The 20,770-nt window shown below is 50.9% G+C and overlaps 1 long non-coding RNA gene across 1 annotated transcript in view; it reads right to left on the bottom strand.

Moving 5' to 3' along the window:
- The window catches only part of LOC136794589 (uncharacterized), a 31,810-nt gene extending 26,279 nt beyond the window's left edge, over positions 1–5,531 (bottom strand). The window contains exon 1 of the long non-coding RNA XR_010841579.1: positions 5,373–5,531. This is a non-coding gene — a long non-coding RNA (uncharacterized lncRNA). The remainder of the gene's footprint in view (positions 1–5,372) is intronic.
- Between the last annotated feature and the right edge of the window lie 15,239 nt (positions 5,532–20,770).

The following is a 20,770-nucleotide window of genomic DNA, read 5'->3' as shown; positions in this document are numbered from 1 at the left end:
CCTCCTCCTGTCCCGCCCCCACCCCCATCCCCCAGGGCCTGGTGGGACCTCAGAATTTGGGCTCTGCCAGGGTACAGCCAGGCCTGCCTGCAGCTCTGCCACTGCCAGAAGGCAAGAGGGCCAGGCTCAGGGCCTTCCCAGCTCCAAGTCAGCTGCTTAAGTACTCAGCCCTGCTCATGAAAGGGCCCCTCTTCCTCTCTTCTCAGCCCTGTGCTCTAATTTATCCTCCCCTTTGATAACCAACTCCAAACACATTCAGTCAAGGCCGGGCCATCAGTGCACAAAGGCCTGTGCTCTCCCAGCTGAATGCGACACTTCACTCTTGGGGGGATTTCTATAGAAGGCAAAATCCACCAAACAAGCTATTACACTTAAATCAGACAATGCCCGAGGTGAGGAGACCAGCGCTAATGACTCAGCTAGCAGCGGGCTTCTCTATTTGGAAGCTCTACCACAGCATGGGAGAGCAACCCGCTGCCCTTCCCAGCCTCACGGCCAGATGCCTCTCCTGCTCCCGGACTAGAAAGTTGACCCTCTGTGTCCGCTGATTCTCTGAATCCTGAGGGTTGATTTTCCCCAGGCCTGCATACACTGAGTCTTGATTCCCTTTTTGCCGAGGAAAAAGAACGGACAAATGAAGTCTGTCTGCCCCCTTCTCTCTTCTTCATTCTGAAGATGAGGAAACCACGGGAATTGTTGAAAGTCACACAGGCAGCTAGAGGCAGAGCCAGGATTAGAATCCCTTGTTCTCACCTCATTCAGTTCATACAAGAACTAATATAAATTAGGTGATATGCACAGAAGGCACTTTGCATAGTTTCCGGCAGAGGAAAACACTCAATAAATACCGGTTGTTTTCTGCTGTGGTAGTAGCAGCATTTTTATGTGTCATTCAACTACTCAGGCAGTGCTTGTCATGAGCCAGACAGTCTTTGGGGTGAACATGACACAGCACTGCCCTCCTGGAGCTTACATTCTAATGGAAGATTCGAATTGGTCAACAGACAATTGCAATACAGAGTGGTAAGCGATAGCACAGGGGAAGCAAAGGATGCCTTAGGAGTCCACAGGAAGCGCACCTAATCCAGACTGTGGGGCTTGGTGAAGAGAATCTGGTGTTTGAGCTGAGACTGAAGGAGGAGTTGGATCTAGACAGGTGAAGGGGGTAGGAAGGAGGGGGACAGGTTGGGGAAGATAGAGATTTCTAGGAGGAGGGTATCATTGAATGTGCAAAGGCAAATAAGGTATGCAAAGGTGAATGAGGGTCAGATGCAATGGGATAACTGGGTTTGACGGGGTGAAGACAGGGGTGTGCAGGGCAGAAGGTCAATGGTTGCGAGATGTGAGGCTGGAGAAGTAGGCACAAGTCATCTCATGAATCACATGATAAGCCATAGAAAGGAACCTGAGCTGTATCCAGAGGAGTAAGGGGATGACAGGATCCACGGGCCTGGTAGAGATCTCAGGATGTATTGGGGGAAATGGGCTGTGGGGGAACAGAGCAGGGGGAACACTTAGCAGGTCACGCCCCAGTTTAGCACTTGTTCCAAATTCCATTTCAACCCTTTACGTGGTTCTAATCTTGAGTCACCAAATAAGGCCCACCATTAAGATGACTCATGGAAAGGGGGGGGGTAAGCTTAAAGTAGAGAGCTGTGGCCACAAGAACAGAGAAATCGAACGATTTCGCGGGCCACTTGGACCATTATCTGAAGCCTGGAGCGCTGTATAGTGAGAGCAAGTCCTTCCCCACCAAACAGATATGTGACCTTGGGCCAACTCCATTTCCCCATCTGTACAATGAGGACATTTACCAAGTAAGCGGTATGCTGCCTTGCAGTTCTCCCATTCTGTTGTTCTATTACTTGAAATATATATCATATATTTTTATTCTAAGAAGCGTTGCTTTGCATTTTAATGTTTATAAAAACAAGACAAAATGGTTTGCATATTATAATAGAGGAAACACAGCCCATCAAAATCAAGCACCCTGCATAACCATCCGACATTTCCTCTTCTGGGTCCAAGAGAGGCCCAGATTTGACACGGACCAGGAAAAGCTGGTTGGGAGCTGTGGTCCTGAGCTGCCCCAGATTCTCCTTGAAGCCTGTGAAACCCTCTTTCCCAGGCCCATCGCCCTGAGGAGTGAGGTTCTACAGAAGGCCACAGCACTCTCTCGTCCAATAGCTCTGGCAGCTGCTAAGGTAGAGGCCAAAGCTCCAAGGATCTGGGGCAGGTAAACAAACCAACAAATTCAGGCTGGGGTGAGAAAAGAAAAAACCACATTAGAGCTGTTTTCGGCTGGAAAGTTGCTTTCCATCCCGTAGCTTTAGGACACAAGCAGCATAGTGTCCAGAGGCACACAGCTGTATAGAACAATTCAAAAATTGCCTTGTTGGACTACAACGTGCCAATTTTTCCAATCTAGAGCCATTTTCACTATTACAGTCTGTGCCGTCTAAGCCGGGAGAATTTTCTTCTGGGAGGGAAAATTGATTCCGAGGTTACCATTAACCCCCCTTAGCACAGCACGCCCCATTCCAAAACTATTCTTGGGAACCAAGGGGGCCAGAGGAAGCTCTAGAGGCCCACGGCGAGGTTGGTGCCCACCATCCCGGCTGCTAACAGCCGAAGTCCATTAGCCCCATGTCTCAGGGGGGCAAGAGAGTGAGTGAGATGGAGAGAGGCGGGTGAGAGGAGTACAGAAGGATCTGGGAATGCGTTTTTCCAGGAATTCCTAGGCTTTGGAAGTTTGCTGGCACAGCTCACTTCATCTGGGTAGATTGGGAACTTAACGTGAGCAGGAACCAAAGCTAAACTCTGCAGAGACCCTCTTTATTTTGACCTGTAGCTCTCACTTGTGACTGCCCTCTCTAAAGGGGCCCGGGCCCGGTAGAGGAGTGCTCTCCAGGAGCTGGTTTGGAGGTGCTCATCTCATTCCCATTCCTTGTACCCAGCTGCTCAGGGCGCAGGTCTCTTTGCCAGATAACACAGCTATAAGGCAACTGGCTTTGTCTGCCCAGGTGCTCTATATGGAAAATCACTCCAAGCCATTCTAAGCACAGTCAAGAGCCAGCAGCCTTGATCATGGGGTGTCCTGTGACCTCCATCTTCCCAAACATAGAGCAAAGACCCACCAGCCCAGCGGAGAAGGCAGTGGTGACAGCGGCTGCTACAAAACAAGGAGAGAAAGACAGCTGTGGGAAAAAAGGGAACAGCAGACAACCGAGGAAAGCAGCACATCCCCTGACCTCTCAAGCGTTTTGTTTGTTTGTTTGTTTGTTTGTTTTGCGGTACGCGGGCCCCTCACTGTTGTGGCCCCTCCCGTTGCGGAGCACAGGCTCCGGATGCTGCAGGCTCAGCGGCCATGGCTCACGGGCCCAGCCGCTCCGCGGCATGTGGGATCTTCCTGGACCGGGGCACGAACCCGTGTCCCCTGCATCGGCAGGGGAGCCCCCAACCACTGCGCCACCAGGGAAGCCCTCAAGCGTTATTTTTTGCATGCCTATGACAGAGCAGTCGGCACTGGTCTGGGATCCAGCAAGCCGGACTCTGAATTCTGGCTCTGCCACTTGACCTTGAATAGTTACTTAATCTTTCCCAGCCTCTGTTTCTTCTCCCCTAGCCTGGAAGTAAAAATAACCACCTGGCAAAGTTGAAGTCAACATTAAATAAGATAATATAGCAAAGGAGTGATTATATACTAGTTTGCTCAGCAAATATATAAGTATGTGTGTATATAAACAACTAAGGAAGCCCACCATCCACTCTAAAATGTCTCTTTATTGTTTATAGAACGACATAGTTTCATTCTTCTTGCCAGAGTTTGCTTCATTGTCTGAGATTGTGGCCATGTGGATGACCAGCTCTGAACTGGTCAGAGAGCTTAGAAAGGAGGCCCCCTTAGTGCTGGGGGTTCTGGAGAGAGGAAAGCCCTCCAATACAGCATGTGTTCCTTCCGTAAACATTCAGAGCATCTGCTACATGCTGGGTCCTGTACTGGGCACTGGGGCTCCCCAATGAGCCGTATTTGGTCCAGTTCCAGCCCCCTAGGTGCCAGGGAAGCCAAGGCACCAGACCCATAAATACAGCTCATTACAACCCTACACGGTGAGAGCAGGGCAGGCTCCCTGAGAGGTGGTCATGGGACGGAAGGCGAGAGGAGGGCCTCCCAGGGGTGGGTCCGGGCACAGCGGTTGCTTCGGTCCCTGCAGAAACTGGGAAGTTGACCTCTCTTAGTCATCGGGTGATTTGTGCGGGAGGGGAGGAGAGCGCGCAGGGCTAAGTGCTGACAGGACGTCCCTGTCAACACAATGTTCCGCCTGGCCGGGCCTTCATATATAAAGATATTTAATGAATTAGTTAATTAATGAGAGGAGTTTGATTGATAGATCATATGGCGTTCGCAGCAGGGTGAGTCTGACCCTCGATATCGCCGCCTCGGCTGCAATCCGTCCCCCTCACTGGTCGGGAGAGCGCGGTAGCTCCAGCAATTTGCATGCATTTAATGTAGCTCTTTAATAGGATGTAATGTTAGCGAAAGCCAAAAGCGCAGCAGCTGTAACTTAAAAGACAGCCCCATTACTGCAAGCCTTATAATTAGGGTAAGAGGGAGACTCGGTCTGCCATATGTTAAACTCTTTTGAGGTTAATAGCTCTGTAAGATTTTTGCAATTTAAAAAAATTACACTTGAAGGATGATGACAAGGCTCATCAATGAGGAGCCTCTCCACCGGAGGGAAGGGATCGAAGGAGCCCATGTCCCCCAAGGCCCTCCTTCCCGGGGACGTGGCCAGGTGGCCCCTCTCCCGCCACAAGTCACTCCTGTCCCCACCTGCTTCCCGCACCCCGGCCCCATTAGCGCCTGGCCGCGGCTCAGCTTCGCGGGATCAGAGCTCGCCCACCTGGCTCGGCGCAGTCCGCGCAGTCCCCGCAGTCCCCGCAGTCCCCGCATCCTCCAGTCCCCGCATCCTCCGAGGGAGGGAAGGAGGGCGCCAGGCGATCGGTGCGCACCGTGCCGGGAGCAGCGCGGCGCGTGCTTACCTTGCAAAGTCCCGGGCAACTCCAGAGCAATTACGGGTCCCCGCAGGTTCCCGGGCGCTGTTTGCACATTCCCGGCCTGAAGCAGAGAACACGCAGCAGGCGCTGCCCCGGGGTGGGGAGAGGAATTCGCTGGGAATTTGCTTGGTAATTACCGGGCACAAGGCCCTGGGGGTGTTTGCCACCTCTGTGCCACAGCCCACGCGGCAGGGTTGGGGATGGGGTGAGGGTCGAGTGTGATGCGGAGCCCTAGCTTGGGCCCGATGGACCGTGGAGCGCTGGCCCCTGCACCCCGACCGCGACGTGGAACAGGAGGGCCTCCCTCCACTCACCAAGCCGTTGTGAGCCCGGCTGCACCCTCCCGGGCTCTGGTGTCTTTCCCGAGGGCCCCTTCCCAGCCACCCAGGGGGCCCCGGGTGGCGGTGGGGGCCAGTCAACGGGAGTCCGTCTCTGGAGACTGGAGTGGCCTCCTCCCGCGCGGTCCCATCCCACAGCCTGAGCCCGGCGGGGAGCCCGGGAGGGGCAGCCCGCCAGGCACATCCTCTTCCTCAGGAGTTCTGCCGCCGGCATCTTTCCCCTCCCCCCCAGCTGCCACGCGGAGTGCGTGGGAGTCGGACCAAATTCCTGATGACAGACACTCCAGACAAAACAAGGGGGAAAAAAAAGAAAGCCCTCTTATTTTATTATTATTTTTTTAAGGGGGCTCTTGTTAAAAGGAAATTACGGGAGCGAGCAAATTACTGCTAATTGCACAATCACCTGATTATCTCTGGTATCAAAAATACACGCGATCCTTTTCCCCTCCCAGCCACTTAAAGAACTCTCAGGGACATCTCTTGGGAAAGGACACAGATCTCTCTGGCCAAAACACCAAAGAATATGAGGAAAGGGGGCTTGTGGGTGAGGATAGCAAAGGGAAGATTCAGAGGCCAGGGTAGATCCCCAGAGAGGAGAAGGAAAGGTTTAGGACAGGATTAGGGAAGGGATGGAGTAGAGGAGAGAGGTGGCCGAAGAGAACAAGAATGCATCTTTGGGTGAATTATATGTCAGAGCTCACAGCGCTTCAAAGAGGTGAGACCCATGGAGGTTAGGTCACTTGCCCAAGGTCTTTGGAGCTCGCTGCCCGAGTGTGGGCTGCCTGAGTGTGGGCTGGTGTTGGGTGGGGCCTGGGGGAAGCTGTTGAAACCCTCTAAACCCTCATTGCATTTGGGGGCAGAAGTTATGGTGGGCTTCTGCAACCCAGGTACAAAAACCTTTGTTCATAATACAAATCTTGATTTGAAATGCTGCTTATTGGGAGCTACTAAAAATGAACACAACAGTAATATAGCTAAATTTTGTTAGTGCTGATTTATAAAGCATTTTCCCATCTGCTTTCTCACATAATTCTCTCACCTACCCTGTTCCATCGGAACCCCCATTTTCTTTTATTTTTATTTTAATTTTTTTTTTTGCGGTATGCGGGCCTCTCACTGTTGTGGCCTCTCCCGTTGCGGAGCACAGGCTCCGGACGCGCAGGCTCGGCGGCCATGGCTCACGGGCCTAGCCGCTCCGCGGCATGTGGGATCTTCCCGGACCAGGGCACGAACCCGTGTCTCCTGCATTGGCAGGCGGATTCTCAACCACTGCGCCACCAGGGAAGCCCGGAACCCCCATTTTCGAACGAACTAACAGAGACTCAGATGATGTGAAGAACTCCTCAGAGGCCATTGGAACACCTAAAGCGCCAGGCCCGGCATCTTTGCCCTGTGTCTCAGAGCCTGTCTTGGAGAGACGAGCCAAGGCTTTAGGGATTTCTCTGTGTGGGTCTGAGACCGTGTAAATAAGGTGCTGAAGTTAGGTTTTATTATCTTCTTTATAGTCATTATTTTTTTAAGTCAATGGCCCAGGCAGTCTCTCTGCTTGCATGTGGCCCAATCATCTGGAGCTATTTTTTTTTCCCACGGGAAGGGACTTCAGTTGACACACCAGCCCGAAATGTCACTTTCGGGTCACCAAGGATGCCTCAGCTCCCTGATGGGAAAAGGCACGGATAGGTCTGGTTGCAGAGTCCACCTCCTGTTCTCCCCCACCCATTTTGCCAGCCAATCAGGATGAAGAGAGAGACATTTCCCCCAGTTCCCCATCCTCTCTGCTGCCACAAACTGGGGAGCAGGAGGCTTAGAGGATGCAGCCCCAAGAACCCAGTCAGTGCCATGCAGACATGAGGGCCACTGCAACTTCCCGGAGACTCTGGCAGTCAAGACCCCTCCTCCATCCCCACCACTCGTTTCCCCACGGAGCAGCCATGGCAGATTCAGAATTACCGTCTACAGATCAGTAACAGGCCAATTACGGGCGCCTTGCCTGCAGCCAGCGGGACCTCCCTCTGCAGGAGCATCGGGATGCATGCAGGAACATAGGTTCCCTTCATTAGGGCAGCTGGCCTCCAAGTGAGACCAGAGCAAGGCTGAAGACTCCCAGGACTGGGGGCTGGGAGGCCTCTTCCCAGGAAGGGCTTTGAACTCAGGAGCAGTGAGGAAGATGTAGAGGTGAATTGGCCTAAGAGGGTCTCTCAGAGGAAGAGGCTGACACCAGGCCCGCCCACCCATCCAACCAGCCCCCAACATCTCTCCCCCTACACACAGCCCATTTGAGAGAGGTTAATGAAAAGTAAACAAGCCGATTCTTCCCATCAACTACCCCTGGGCAGAAGGTCCCGAGGCTGAAGGGGTCAGTGGGCGGTCAAGAAGGCTATCTGAGGCCAGAGCAGGCAAAGGGCTTGAGCTTAGGGCTATTTCCCAATAAAGCCCTGCTTGACAAAGTCCCCAGCCTCTGGAGAGGCCCCTTCCCTTAAAACCAAGCCTTCCATCTGTTTAGGAAACCTGGTCCCTGTGATATAGATGCTGAGGATGAAAGATGAATCAGGCTTGCCCTGCTAGGAGTCTAGAGTCTAGTGGGAAAGACAGACACATGGCCGCTTGACTTGGAGAAATCACATATCTCCGAGTTCAACACCCTCAAGTCGTAGAGAAGAGGAGACAGAGGTTGGGAGTGAAATGCCTTGAGCCAGGTTTCCCTTTGGCGGCTGGATCTCGGTGGGAAGCAGCTATCCCGACTCCCCGTCCAGGCCTCCTCCCATCACTAGGCGGAGCTGAGTGGGAGCTGGTACTGCAGCCAGCCCCACGGAAGAGCCGCAGCCACCTTCCTCACCTGCCGCTTTCTTCCAGGTGAAGATGCATGATGAGCAGCCACTTCTCAATCCTTCCTGCTCAGCCAAAGGCTGGGTGTTTCATTTCTACCCAGCAGAGGAACTGATATCATTTAAATTATTTCATTTAAAAGGAAATTTCCTCAACCCCATCTAAGGTATCCAAGGCAGGATACCTTGGCCAGGACAGGACATAGGGAGATTGAGGACACGGGGCCTCAAGAGGGGTGGTGGACCACAGCTGGAGTCCTCTCTTGGTCAACCAAGGGGAATGCATTTTGTACTGTGCTGTCTTGTTCAGTGAGAACAAGGTTGGGTACTCCCTGCTGTTCTGCCATGCCAGACCACCTCCAGCCTCAGGGCCTTTGCTCTGGCTGTTCCCTTTACCTAGACTTTCCCAGCTATCAGCACGACTCACTCCTTCACCTCTTTTAAGTCTTTGCCCCAAGGGGACATGGTGAAGGACATCTCCCCTGACCTCACTAAGTAAAAGCAAAATACCCTCCTCCCCGTGTTCAGCATCCCCACCCTGCTTTCCAGTTCTCCATAGCGCTTCACGACTTCTAACGTATTATATACTGTATTCACTCGTCATATTTTATGTATGTCCCACTTCTGCCACCACTAGAAATCAAATGTCAAGAGGGCAAGGGCCTCCTGTGTTTTGTTCACAGTAGCTAGAACACTACTTAGCACATATTAGATGATCAGGAAATAATGAGTAAAGGAATGCGTCAAGAGTCTTCAAATATGAGAGCTGGGAGAAACCTTGAAAATGAACTAATCTCAAACCGTCAAATTGTGGGTGAGGAAAACGGGAGCTGGAGAGAGTAAGAGAAGGAGGAGGTGGTGACATATGACGTAGACCATTTTCCCTTCTTCCTCTTTTTCTTCTTCAACTAGTTCATTCCATGCATTTGTTTATTCATTTATCCATTCAGAAAGTATTCATTGGACATTTACTACTTTCTAAACACCGTGCAAAAAATAACCATAATGTTAGACACATATTGATCACTTTGTTCCATTTATCTCATTTGAACAACACTGTAAGCTTAGTTCTATCATCATCCCCATTTCACAGATGATAAATTAAGGCTCAGAGAGGTTAAGCAACCTGCCCAGTCACACAGCTAGAAAATGGCTTAGGTGAGACACATACCAAGGTCTGTTTGACTCCAAACTTGTGTGCTGCACCACGACACCTTTTTTCCCTCTTTTCCTTTACCTTCCTGCCTCTTGGGCCAGACTAAATGGCCCAACCAAGATGGCAGCCAAGGTCACCCAGAGCCGGAGCCCTTCTGAGGTGGCACAATCCTGCTGCTCCAAAGACCCCCCACGAAGCCACCTCTCTCCACCCCATGTGCCCTCCTCCTCCTGGCCACACACTCTGAGCCCCACATACAGGCACTGGTATGATTCACAGCACCAAGATCGGCCCCTGGGAGGGAAAGAGGGCCCATAAAGCCTTAGGGCAGTTTTATGACGTATTCTTAGCTTTTACAGGCAGACTGGGCGGCTGAGGCTGTGGAACAGCAAGTGTCTTGGGCAAGATGGGCAGGCTCCAAGGACCAAGAACTAGTGAGAACAGCTGCAAGTTTTTTGTGAAGACAGCACCATGTTTTAGCCGCCTGCACGGGGAAGGGCAATTACAAGAAGCAAACGTTTCTTCAGACCTCTATAGTTTAAAGAACACTTTGACATTTAATGCCGACCAGGCAAAGCAGGTATTATTTCAGATTCACAGATGAGGAACCCTGCAGAGAGGTTGTGGAGACTCCAGCTTTCCTTCCTGAATTCAGATCTGATGCCATGCTCCTGGGACCACCTGGCACAGCACTCAACTCTCAATGATCCCTGCTACTTCAGCCCACAGAGACAGGCAGTCCCAGGCAGTCACCCTTTATATGGTCTCAGTCCAGACTCCATCACCAGGACATCCCAGAGCAGCTCCCGAGTAAATTTCTGCTACCAACATCCAAGTATTGGGGAATATTTTACCCATGTCTGTGCCCCCGGAGCCCTAGCTCGACTCCTCCATCTCCCTTCATACTTCTCTTCTTCTATTCTGCAGGCCACCCCCATCTTGTCATTTCCAATGCACAGCTTATATCAGCACCAGATGTGGGGGGTTTGGAGAGAAGGCAATGCCTCATAGATGTAATCACCTGCACTCTGATTTATTCGGATCATCCCTGAATTTCTAATGGAAAATAAATAACGTGGGTCTGGTCATGCCTTTTTGACAGATGAGGAAACAGGTTCAGAGAGGTCAAGCAATTTTCCCCAAGTCACACAGCTGGTGATCGAGAGAACCAGGATCTGAATCAGGTGTCCTGACTCAAGTCCAGGTCCCCTTCCCTTCTCTTAGGTAAGTTTCAGAGAGTCCCAGGTTGCTCCTAGTTGTTCAGTGTGGCACTGTTTCAGATTCAGTGGGAGTCTTGGTTCCTCCCTCGTTGAAAGCTAGGACTGGCTTTCTTAGCTACTTTGACCCAGCGCGTCTGGGCATATTGTAGCTTGTGGTTTTTCTAGTAGGTGGGTGGTCTTCCTTAGTTATCAAATGCCAACACCAGCCTCCCGCTGAACACAGCTGGCACCTCTAACATCCCCTCACGTGGCCCGAGCTAGAGACCCAGTTAATCATCCTTAGGCCAGGGATCCTGCATCTTTGGATTACTAAGTTCAAGAGGTGTCATAACTTTGAAAATCATTTGTCCAATCATCTAGTTTAAACTCCTCTTCCATGGAATCTTCTTAGTGAGGCTTTTCCGGGCTTGGCTCCTTGACAACACCCTGAAGTACGGTGAACAGGACCCCATGCTAATCTGGGCCCCTCCTGTCCCTGAAGCCTCATCTCTCTCTGTGCCTTCTTCCCCTCTCTCCCCTTCTCCAACCCCGCCGCCACGTCCCAGTCACTGGCAGTGCCTGCAGCCTCTCAGGGGCCGACACCCCCATCCCATACTGCTCCCTCACAGCTGTGCAGCCCCCCTGTCTGGATGCCCTCCCTGTCTCCTTTGCCTGCCAATCAGCTACTCGTCTGTCAAGAGACGGCACAAAGGTTGCCTCCTCTGTGAAGCCCTTCCTGATACACATGCCTGTCTCTCCCGCCAGAGAAGTCAACCACCCCTCCTCTATGCAGCCCTCGCTGTACCCTAATGAAGGAACTAGCTCCCTGCTGGGTCTGTGAGCATTTGGAGAGCAGGGACACTGTTCGATCTCTCTCGTAATCTTATCAGAGATCTTGGTACACTGAAGACGCGCCACGTGTGCTCACCGAATACAGAAAGACGTTAATGGATGACCATTGGCTGCATGCGTGGAAAGAGAAGAAACTATGCCATCGCAGAGTTTAAAACTTCACCTGTGTGTCCATCGATGGATGAACTGAAAACCAAAATATCATCTATACATACAATGGAATATTACTCAGTCTTAAGAATGATAGGAATTCGGACTTGTGTTATGACATGGATGAACCTTGAGGACATTATGCTGAGTGAAATAAGCCAGACACAAAAGGACAAACACTGTACGATCCCATTTATATGAGGTACTCAGAGTAGTTCAGTTCAGAGACAGAAAGCAGATGGTGGTTGCCAGGGCTGGCGGTGGTGGTAGGGTGATCACGACTCCCACCGGGGAGTCTTCCCCGGTCACCTCAAAGCCCTCCCTGGTAGTGGAGCAGTCTGCCTCTCCCCCACAGCTACAGAACATTTCACAGCAGTGAGTCTGCCCCGGTGGGATTAAGTTCTACCCTAGCCCTCCCCTTCCTCAGTGTAACCGGTGAAAAGTTGCATCTGGACTCTGCCTCAAAAGCCAGTGTTTGGGAGACGCATACCTATACACTCACACTTTTGTTCCTTGATTTACACAAAGGTACCACTGGCAGGCTTTGCAGTTCTGGGCTGTCCTGGCCTGAACCCTTCAGCTCTTACCAGACCCTCCTCACGTGTAGCTCTGCAACCCTCTTCAGTAGATGGCTGGGTGCTGACAGCAACGTGGTGGGGAGCGAGCGAGCATCTATCCAGGAGCAGCAGGGGAGAGCTGGCGTGAAGCCTCCCTTCCCTGCACAGGCCATGAGGAAGAAGGATAGTTAAGGCTGGAACCTCAAATGCAAACTGCTTTCGAAGAATCTGTCACACACGGAGCCCCTCCTAGCAAAGTCGGACCCTGAAAACTCAAGTCAGTGTGGTACCGGAGGACTCGTTTATTGAGCACCTATTATTTGCAACACGCTGGACTGCATGCTTTGGGCTGTGCCTGCTGCAGCACCTCCAGTCTAGAAGGGCAGATGCCAAGGACCCAGGCAGATACTAGGTCGTAATACAGGGCCAATGCACAGTGTCAAGACATGCATTTCAAATGCGGTAAGGGTTCAGAGTGGGAGAAAGATGCTCAAACCCTGGCAAGGTCTCCAGCCAAGCCAGCCTATAAACACAAATAGCCTGGGGGCTTGTCTTCCCAGGAGAGTAGGGAGCACATGGAAAGGCTGGCAGGATCCATTATTCTTCTGGAATGGAAGAGGCTAGGTCCATACACTGACTCCTCCTCCCCAGGCAGGCCCCTGGTGTTTTCCCAAGCCTTGGAATAGGAAGGAGAGAGACACTGAAGTCCCAACCAGTCCGGAAAACAAGATATAGGTTGAGGAGAAACAAAGCCAGTCTTCAGGATCAGATAGACCTGCGTTCAGTCTTGGCTCTTTCACTTACTGTGTGGCCTTGAGAAAGTTACTGAACCTCTCTGAGCCTTAGGTTCTCCATCTGTAATACGAGGATGACAACCCTTTCACGTTATGAAATAAAGAGGTGTATGGAAAGCCTCTAGCATGAACCTGGGAAGGAGTTAGCACTCAGTCAATGAGAGTTGATATTATTGTTAGTATCTGTAAAATTTGCCCGGGGGGTTCCTTTGGAGCCTTTGATTGATTTCTCTGGTATCCAGGTAGGCCACATAGCCCTAGAAGTTTCCCAGTGCTGTTGGGAGATTCCTTATTTCTGAGCTTGAGACATTGGTGAAGATGTTGCATGGTCCAATGTTAATTAGTACTGATATAGGGTTTTGGTGAGGATGAAATGAGTTACCATACATCAAAGGGCACCTAGCAGCATCTGGCACAGACTAAGTGGCCGTGCGGTGTAGACGTGCAGAATGGACTCTGGAGGCAAACTCGGGGGTTTGTTGCTTGGGGTGTGAGCCTGAGCACATTATTTTTAAGTTCTCTGTGACTTGCTTTCCTCTTCTGTGAATCGAGGATGGTAATAATGGTGTGCGTCTCACAGAGTCGTGGGATGTTAATGATACAATAGGTACAGAGAACATGGAGAAGTCCCTCCCCCTCAGTAAGGGCTCTGTGAGTGTTTGCTCTCATGATTATGATGTTCTGTGTCCATCTTTGCCACTGCTGTTGTTTGGGGCAAGAGTACTGGGCTTGAATCCAGAAAACCCACGTTCGAGTTCTGGCTCTGACAATCAGACGGCTGCCTAACGGTGGACAGGCAATTTTGCTTCTCTGAATCCGCTTCCGTGTCTGAAAACTGGAGATAGTAATGCTCATCCCACTTGTACCTTGATGGGTTAATGTGAGGACAAAAGCACTTTGTAAACTGTAAAGAGTAATAAAATTATAACAGGCAAATGAAAAAATGAAGTCGTAATACAATGTTAAAGGACTTTTCTTAATTTGTGGAAAAGAGAAAAATAGAGATAAACATGCACGTTTATTCGGAAATGGGAAATTTCCCAAAGGAAATTTGGGACCTAGCAGATGAGAATGGGCTTGGGACACTTACACTTTACTTGAAATCCTTCAGCACTATCCATATACATTTTTTGAAACAAGCATGTTTTCCTGCCCTAACTTAAAACCAAAGCAATATTTTTCCGGACATTATGGATTTTTAGTAGATTGCCTAGAACTTCAGACAATTCGGATGCTTGCCCTGGTTCTGAAGTAGAAATGAACAGGCACTCGTGGCCTCAGTTTTTCCATCAGTGAAATGGAATAGCCATTCCCTTGTCACCACCCAGCTTTACAAAGCTATGGGGAAGATAAAGATATGATCCCAAGTAAAAATAAAAATGAAGACAAACACAAAACCTTTTTTGAAACTAACTTAATTACTTCTAACCAAAAATCCATGAGCTTCCAGGTCTGTCCAGACCTAGGCCTGGCTCCCACCCAGAGCCAGAGGGAAAGGAGATGCACTATCGTTTCTGCCCTGGAGGGCTCGCCATTGGTGTTCACAGTGCCTCTGACCCTGCACACAGCCTGAGCAGGCCAGGGCCCCTACCCTGCTGTCCAGACTGCCGGAAGAACCCACCCCAAACACAAAGACCCAGTTCAAGGATCCGGAGAGGAGGACTCTTCAAGGAGCAAACCCCAGAAGACAGACTGCGTTACCTCCCACCTAAGCGAGACATCTCTGCTGCTCCAGAGGAGAGGCGAGAGGAAGCCAGGCTGGGGAAGTGGCTTGAGCCCCCAGATCTCAGACCCCACCCCCCAGCCCCATGTCCCCACCCTCCTCTCTCAGAACCTCCCAGAAGCCTCTCTCCTCTTCCCTTCCCCGGGGGCAGTGGCTGCTTGGTATTCAGGCCATGTCATGCTTGCCTGTCTCCATTTGGAAGAGTCTCCTTGTGACCTCTCTGTATCTCTCAGTTGCCTTTGTGGGGCGGGGGAGTGAAGGGGAAGGGAGAGAGAGATCATCTCAGCATTTACCCAATTAGTGGTAATTAGAAGGCAAGGCCCGGTGCTCTCCTCGCAGCTGCTCCAAAGGGCAGAGACGGCTCCAGAGTAGCTGCTAAACGGGCATTGGACATACTCTGTCTGCGAGAGCTCCGAGCAGCCAGCTCCTGGCCCTCAGAGCCCCACCTCGCTCCCCGCCCAGTGGACACCCTCATCTTTCTCCACACATCTGCTTCTCCCAGGTCATTTCTGGGGTTTGCCCTGGATTCTCAGCCCCCAAAACAGCAACTATGGGCTGTGTCAACCAGGGCCCCCTCTGGGCCTATACCTGGGTTTAGGCCTGGTTCCCATGGTAACCCAAGCCCCACCCCCTGCAGAGTGCAGCTCCCAGGCATGGGCGTCTACCTTCCCAGGACACCCACTGCTTTGGTTCCTGGTTACCTTGAAGTACTCTGGTCTGGCATAGAGAGCCCTACAAGGCAGGGCAGCTGGTCCTAACTCCATACTCTTGGGTCACAGTTGGGTCACAATTCCTCTTCCACTCACCTGGGTCCAGACCGCAGGTCTACAACTGCAGTGGAACCTTAAATCTGATGGCATCTCAAGAGGTCAGCATGCCTGCCCCTCCTCAGCAGGTGATCTCAGTAGGTGGAATGGAATTGAGAAGCTATTTTTACTCGGAGAACGGCCTGCCCTGACCCCAGCATAAGGAGCCAGCTGTTTGGGACTGTCCATTCTTATTAATGGCTCTGATGAGCCTCTATGGAGATCCATTATCTCCGTGCCAGGGAATATACCATTAATTCCCACCTGTGCCAGATTACCTACAGTTAGTGGATGGTACTTTTCCACGGTCTCCCAACACATCTTAATCAGATGGTGAGTGAGTTTAATTAGCCGAAGTATAGGTTTTATTTTTTTATTCATATAACTACTTAATCTAATGGAAGCCTATTATCTGTGGCTTCTTTCCCATGCATAGTTATGGCTGTTTTTAATTGATGGTGCATCAGGGGTTGCAGCTACAATATGGCAGCTAGAACGCAAAGTCGCCTTTCCCTAGAATGAAGGTTGAGAAAATGCGTTGTCAGTGAGGCATCAGATTTCTTGTTTTCACTGAGATGTGAGCTCCCATGTAGAAACTGCTGGCTCCTGCCAAAAGGAAGAAAATGTGGATCTCAGCTGGGCAACCCCTGGGCTTCACTGCTGCAAAATGCCCTTCAGGAGCCCTGGCGGCTGAAGCCAAATCAGGAACAGCTGAGGAAGGTAGCTATTTGTCAATCCAACCAGATCATAAGCAGCCCCAGGGCAGGAACCAAGTCTTTTTCTTGTTCTGCTTGCTCCATCCCACAGGCCCTGGGACAGGCTCAGGTACCTGTGTGCTCTCCATAGACAGGTGGTGAATTAAACTCAGGGCTGAGATGGTGCAGGAAACCCGGACTGTTGCAGAGAGAGTCACCATCTTGAATGTGAAGATGATCCTGAAGTTCTCCACGCAGAGAGAGGGATCCATGTTCAGATGTGCACTGGGGTTCTCAGCCAATCCACAGAAGATCCTAGCTGTTCCCATTTAGAAATCAGACCCTGGGCTTCAACTGGGATGGATTACCAACGTTCCAGTGACCATTTGGGACAGAGTGTGATCTCTAGGAACCAAAAAGTGGCCCATTCACCCAGATTGTAAGGGAAATGAGTGGAAGGGTGGAATGATATCTGGTCAAAAGTAGGAATCCATCCATTTCCGTGTATGTGTGTGTGTGTGTGTGTGTGTGTGTGTGTTTATTGAAGTATGGTTGATTTACAATGTTGTGTTAATTTCTGCTGTACCACAAAGTGATTCAATTGTAGATATATATATATACATTCTATTTTTAACTATTCTTTTGCATTATGGTTCATCACAGGATATTGAATATAGTTCCCTGTGCTATACAGTAGGACCTTGCTGTTTATCCACTCCATATATAATAGCTTACATCTGCTAACCCCAACTTCCCACTCCATCCCTCCCCCAACCCCCTCCCCTTTGGCAACCACAAGTCTGTCCTCTATGTCTGTGAGTCTGTTTCTGTTTCATAGATAGGTTCGTTTATGTAAATCCATCCATTTTCTAATCACTCTAAAAGGCTTGGGCTTCCTAGAGGTAAGCTACCTTGAAGGGTTGGTAGGAGAACCTGGAAGCCAGTTAGCAAAGCCCCAAGCTGACCCAGAATGGAAGGACTCTAGGGTCTTTGATCAATTTCCCAAGTACCTTGGGCTGAGCAGGACAGGGAGCCCTGTTCACCGCTGAGGGCAGCGGAGGCGCTGTGGACAGGGAGTGTTGTCCTTCATGGCCACCCGCACACGCCCACCCTCACTTTACCTCTCGCCTCCAGCTCTCCCCAGACCTGTTAGCTCCAGTCAGAGGAAACCTGCATAGCTAGGTTCAAAGCCTTATTTCCCCTCTTGCTTGTCTCTTCCTGTTAAATAATGTGATACAGAAAGGAGGCCACAGGAAGTAAAGGTGCTGGGGCTTTGGGGTTGAACCGTCTCTTCCAGGAGCTTCCAAGTTACCTGGACAGGAGTCATGCACTTTCTCTCCCGGCCCCCGGCTCTAGCGGGGTATCGTTGTCGGTGGCATTCGGTTTATTCCTTCCTTCCCATTTTGCAAAAATATGTGTACAGAGACTCCTGTGCCTGACCCACAGTCAGCAGCAGACAGGAGCCACAGATTCCTCTTGCAGCGTTTTACAGGGTGACGGATCAGATAATGTACACTTAGCGAGAGCACAAATAATGTGAATCAGGGTTGGCATAGTGCAGTGAGGTGTAAAAAAAGCAATTTGAATTGTTCTAGGGAAACGCCAGAGCCGCTCTGACATGCTTGCTTGCCAGAACGCTGCCCTGTGCCCCTCCGGAGGGCTGAGCTCCAGGCTCTGGCTGGAATGGCAACGAGGCTGCCCAGCACGGCTGGCCTGAAGGGGAGCTCCCCCAGAGACGGGAGAGCTTCTGCATCCACACGCAGAAAGGAGATGGCATGAGTGAGCGGATGAAACAGGGCTCCAATTCACACTGGAGGGGATAGTGTGACCCACTGAGCTGTTGAGACAATCATAGTAAGGAGGGAGGGAAAGAGAACGAGAGAGACTAAATTCTGTGTCCCTGGGGATGGCCACACCTGGACAGCAAGTTGATGCCGGATGTGTATCGACTGGGGTAGATCTCTCCTTAGCCTCCCTGGACTGCCAGAAGTCATCTAGTCCATTCCCTTGCCTCCAGACAGAACTGTGCCTCCTCTCCTACACAAAAAAATGGGTTCTGAACTTGTTTCAAAGGCTCGCCAAGAAAGGGAGATTTCACCTCCTCTCTTAGTCACCTGTTCTTAGTGTGTCAGTATGCCCAACCTCCGCAAGTTCTTCACTTTCAGTCTAAGTCAAATCCTTCAGGCACCCCTCAGCTTACACATTTTCACGAGGGGCTGGCCACACTTGATCAGTTGATGGCATTCGAGATTACGTGTGCCCAAGCAAAGACCTGGCCGTAGTGCCACGTCCTCCCTCTCCTGGCGAGAGGGGCGTAGATGAGGAGGAAATCAGCTCACCTCTCAGGCCAGCCTTTCTCCCACTGTCCTTTCCAACCCTGGCTGCACTGAGCCTGCTCTGTCAAGCTCCTATTGCTCTCCGGCTCTGCAGAGCCAGACTACCCGTTGACACTCTGCAGGTTTACGAAGCCGATCCTCCTCTGGTGCTGTCCCCATCAGCCTCTGTCCTCACAGCCCCTCCTCCCTCCATGCTGCGTTTCCTGTCCTGAGCGGGAGACAGGCTGTTTATCACTGTGACACCCGCTGGGCAGCCTTACCTCGCAGAGCCAAAGTGTCTCTGCAACCCTCCCAACGCTGACTTTCCCCAGCCCTAAACATCATCCCCCAGCCCCCCGGGGGAAACCAAGGCTCTGCGCACAGAAGATGGTCAATAAAATGGCATGAATTTATTTTTCAGTAAGAGCAAGCAGACATTGCCAAGCGCTTCCGTTAAGTACCTTAGTCAAGCCAAGCTCTAAGCCTGAAACTCAGCATCTGGGTGGTCTACGAGACCCGGTCAGAGGGGAAAGTGGTAGGAAATCTCTTGATTGTTTCAAATGAAAGCCGATTACAGGGAGCGAGGGAGTTTTTTGGTGGCTCGGGAAGCTGAGAGGTTTCGGCATAATGGATGGCCAGGCTGCCACCTGCCCACCTGCATTACTGACCTCAGAGTGGCCAGGCAGGGAGCCCAGCGCAGATTAAGAACCCAAACAAAAGGGAAGATAGGACAGGCCTGGGGACAGGCAGCCTGCTGAGGGACTGGCTGAGGCCTCCAGATTTTTTTCCCAGGAAATCTGGGGACAAATTTCCATGTTGTCATTGTATAAATTTGTGTGCTGATTTGCATACATTTGCATTTTGCCTTCAAAACACCCAAACTCCCAGAATATAAAATAAAATGCAATTAATTAATTAATTAATTAATTAGTATGATGGATGGCAAATACAGCCAAACTAAAAATACAGTATCAGTGAGGGACCTTGATAAAGGGACAGATTTTTGAGCTTGTCCCCCTAACCCAGGATGGATCTCAGGGATATGGTATAACCTGTTCTGAAGTTGTCTGTCTCCCTGGCTAACAGTAAGCTCTGGGGAGCAGGAACAGTCAGAATTCTTTGATCCCTGCATCCCTGGGCTCCAGCACAGGGCTTGTCACATATGAGATTATTAATAACTGTTTGTAGAATATGTGACTCAATGGCCAAGTGAATGAGTGACTCCCCTGCAAACTTATGATCAGATGATAGGATCAGAAAGAACTTGGGATTTCCCTAGTGGTGCAGTGGTTAAGAATCTATCTACCAATTCAGGGGACACAGGTTCGAGCCCTGGTCCAGGAAGATCCCACACGCATCAGAGCAACTGAGCCCGTGTGCCACAACTACTGGGCCTGTGAGCCACAACTACTGAAGCCCACGTGCCTAGAGCCCGTGCTCCACAACAAGAGAAGCCACCGAAATGAGAAGCCCGTGCACCGCAACAAAGAGTAACCCCCGCTCACCGCAACTAGAGAAAGCCCGTGCACAGCAACAAAGACCCAACACAGCCAAAAATAAAATAAATTAATTTTTTTTTTTTTTTTTTTTGTGGTACGCGGGCCTCTCACTGTTGTGGCCTCTCCCATTGCAGAGCACAGGCTCCGGATGCGCAGGCTCAGAGGCCATGGCTCACGGGCCCACGCTCCACGGTATGTGGGATCTTCCCGGACCGGGGCACGAACCCGCGTCCCCTGCATCGGCAGGCGGACTCTCAACCACTGCACCACCAGGGAAGCCCAAAATAAATTAATTAATTTTAAAAAAGAAAGAACTGATGCCCCATCCTCCTAGGAACCAACTAGACGAGGTTCAGGGCTGCCCTCGGGGGAAAAAGTCTTCACAGGCCAGAGAATCAGTGACATAGTTCCAGGCAAACCCTCTGGGGCAGAGTTCTGGGAGCAGGTTTGGAGGGATTCCAGGGCATGTGGGCTGTCCCAGCCCAGGGGCAGGGGCTCTTGGTCCTGAGCAGGTGTGGACAGAGATCTGTACCACATGATGGCATAAACCAGAGGGCAAAGTAAAGGCGGTGGAATCTGCCCTGTGTGCCCAAACAATGAGGCTTTATGGTCTTCTGAACCCAGAAAGGACCCAATAAGTGACCTGGCCCATCCATCCTCTGTGCCTAGCACAGGGCTTTGCACAGAAGTGATTCTTAGCAAAGTTTTACTTAAGTACCTTCTACGGAATACTCAACAAATATTGATTAATCCACTGATTGACTGACTGATTGATTCTCTGGTCACCTTTCAGCAGTCCTTAA

The sequence above is a fragment of the Kogia breviceps genome, chromosome 7 (genome assembly GCF_026419965.1).
Source record: "Kogia breviceps isolate mKogBre1 chromosome 7, mKogBre1 haplotype 1, whole genome shotgun sequence".
Taxonomy (NCBI): Eukaryota; Metazoa; Chordata; class Mammalia; order Artiodactyla; family Physeteridae; genus Kogia; species Kogia breviceps.
Note: the sequence above shows the minus strand (reverse complement) of the source record. Positions and strands in the feature narration are given on the sequence as shown.